Genomic DNA, 2947 nt, shown 5'->3' with positions numbered 1-2947 from the left:
AGAAGGAAAAAATAATGAAGAAATTTCTAAAAAGGAGATCAATAAGGAGGAGTATGGGGAAGGAGAGGAAGGGGGCAATTCTGAGAATTGTCAACATAATATTGTTGGCTCGGAAATTGAGAAAGAGGTTTTGAAGCCTAAGGAAGGTGAAAACCCTAATGAGGAGGAGACGGAACAAAGCAAGGATTCTGTGAAAACCATTCTGAATACTGCCCGCAATTGCACCCTTGAATTCTTCAATTTTCAGAAGTGGGTGGTGGAAAACATTACCAGCATGCAGGGTAAACAGAGGGAGTTGGAAGTTAAGATCAGCAAGTTGATCAACATGTCTAATTCTGGGAAGCAGCACAAGGAGATGGAGAATAGTGAAGCGGAGGAAGAAATGGAAATGGAAGACTGGCAGGAGAAAGACTTGATTAAAGGCGACTTGAAACACCTAGAGGATGTCATCAAAATTCTGAAGGAATGGGTGGAGGAGGATAAGGACAATGTCAATGCTCGGATGGCTAGAAACGAGAAAGCCCTGAAAAGCCTTATGGATCATAGCCTCCAGGTTCTAAAAGTCTCCTCCCAGAACATGAATGCGCTGGTGAATCACCTGGAAAAGAAAAACCAGGAGAAGAACCTGGTGGTTATTGAAGATGCTCCTACTTCCAGCCTAAAACACCAAACCTCTAGACGCAGAACCAGGCAGACTATGGCGGAGAACGAAATGAAGATGAAAGATAGCCAGACTGCTCAGGAAAATACTGATTTAAGGGAAGCAGCAAAAGCTATGATGCTTTTGGTACAGGATGCAGAAGAAACCATGAAGAATTTCTAATTTTTGTCTTTTGTTGGGCTTGGGGTCAATTTTTTGCTGTCCTTTCCTTTGTTGTTGGTCTTTTTGCTGGTGTTTTGTTGTTGTTGTATTTTGTTGCTATATTGAATATCTTTCTTATGTATCTGGGTTTCGGGTCCCTTAAAACCTGTTTTTAATTAATCAAAAACAAATTTACACCTTATAATGAACAATCAGCGCCCTAATTAACGCTCGTTTACTAATCAAAAACAAGTTTCCACCCTTAATCTCAATTACAATAAAATTATAAAAAAAATAAAAATTATTTTTTATAAACATATGACAAAACAAACCAAACATTAAATGAAAATGGACATGAACATACAAATTTCACCATTACAACTAAAACAAAGGTCACAAATTTTGTTTATTTAGTTAAATAGTCCAGCCTATGGGCATCCTCAAATGGTACAAGTGCTAGTAAACTCTAGTTTACAATGTTTGTTAGCAAATTAAGCCTTGTATTTTGGGGCAAACATATGTCTAATGGATAAAAAAAGCTCTGTGCACACACCCCCATTACAACAATGACAAGTGCTCCCACAATTTTCAAACTCTACAAAACGTGGCATGCCCACAAAACACTGGCAAGGGTATATATATATATTCACCTCTTTGGAAATGTGTCATTCATATCTGCAATTCATAGCATTGCTTTCAGTGAGTTGGTGTGATCGAAGCAGTTTTGCATTTCTCATTGTATTTGTATAGAAAAGAAGAAGTGTGCAATATGTCTGGCAGTGACAGTGCCTGTGAGGCTGCTGATCGTGCAAAAGCTTTTGGGCAGGAGAAGAGCTACCAAGCTCAACAACATGCCCAAGTAATAAATACCATTCTTCAATATCATTATATTACATTTGTTGTGGCTTCATTTGTGTTTATAGTGTTTTGTGTTTAAAACTTTCAGGGTGTGAAGGAGAGTGCTGAGGAAAAGGCTTCACAGTTCTCCCTGCAGAGCGAGGAGAAAGCAGGAGGAACTCCTGAAATGGTTAAGGAATAAACTGGCTCTATATACTAACAGGTTGTCAGTTTTCTTTGATATGAAGATAAACATGTTGAAATTTTTAATCTTCTCTGGTTTCTCATTATTGGTTTTTTCATTTTTCTAGAAGATGGGTATGTTTATCTCTGGTTTTAATTTGTGGGTATGTTTACACAGGCTGGGGAGAAGGTGAAGGGAGTGATGCAGGGAGCAACAGAAACTGGGTATGTTTATCTCTGGTTTTAATTTGAGCAGTGTAGTGGCCATTGTTCAGTGTTGACTAGTAGAAGATGTTTCAGTACTGCTCATCTGCTTGCGTTTGTTTTGTTCTTGTGTATAATAAAAATGGGTTGTTGTTCTGTAGACAATTCTTCATCAATATCAATCATTTTTTGTCAATCAGTTTTATGTCAGATCATCAGTGTCTCATCTTTTTATTCAAAAGATGTGAGATGAAGATGAATCCCAAGTGGGGATGTATAGGTTGTTGCAGATTGAATGATTGGAAGTTAAGAATTTGTATTTGATTCACAATATTTTTTTGGATTGAGAAATATATTTAAGTTTTTATTGATTCACAGTTTATTGTTTCAATCTGTGAGGAAAGTAAGTTTTGCACAAATAAATGGAAGGAAGTTATAATAAATTTCATTCACAACTCTAATAATATTGGTTCTAATAATTTGGATGCACAATATTGAGAGGGTATGATTGTGAACAACCTTGGTTGCCAAAATTTTCATGCAGAAGATTAAGAGGAAGACATTGAATTCATTCTATAATATCAAAGATTGTTTAAAAGAATACTGTTAATAATTTAAATGCAATTTATGGTGCACAACATTAATTTTAATTTTTTTAATAACAGAAAAAAATATATTTTTTCACTTTTAATAATTTTGATGAATAAAATAAAGAAACTAAATTTCATTCACAAATTTTAAGATTGAAGGTGAAAAAATTTAATAATTCAAATACTTTTTACAAATATTTTCAAAGTGATAAAGGCTTAATATTTTTGATGAATAAAATAAAGAAACTAAATTTCATTCACAAATTTTAAGATTGAAGGTGAAAAAATTTAATAATTCAAATATTTTTTACAAATATTTATCACTTTCAAA

General features: G+C 34.4%; 1 long non-coding RNA gene across 1 annotated transcript; it reads left to right on the top strand.

The window, feature by feature from the left end:
- The first annotated feature begins 1483 nt into the window (after positions 1-1483).
- Positions 1484-2397, top strand: LOC131063544 (uncharacterized). Its single transcript, XR_009111086.2, has 3 exons — positions 1484-1661; positions 1749-1862; positions 2001-2397. It is a non-coding gene; the product is annotated as an uncharacterized LOC131063544 (long non-coding RNA).
- The last annotated feature ends 550 nt before the right edge of the window (positions 2398-2947 follow it).

Source organism: Cryptomeria japonica, chromosome 4, assembly GCF_030272615.1.
Source record: "Cryptomeria japonica chromosome 4, Sugi_1.0, whole genome shotgun sequence".
Classification (NCBI taxonomy): Eukaryota; Viridiplantae; Streptophyta; class Pinopsida; order Cupressales; family Cupressaceae; genus Cryptomeria; species Cryptomeria japonica.
The sequence above is the reverse complement of the archived record's forward strand: the minus strand, read 5'-3'. Positions and strand labels throughout refer to the sequence as shown.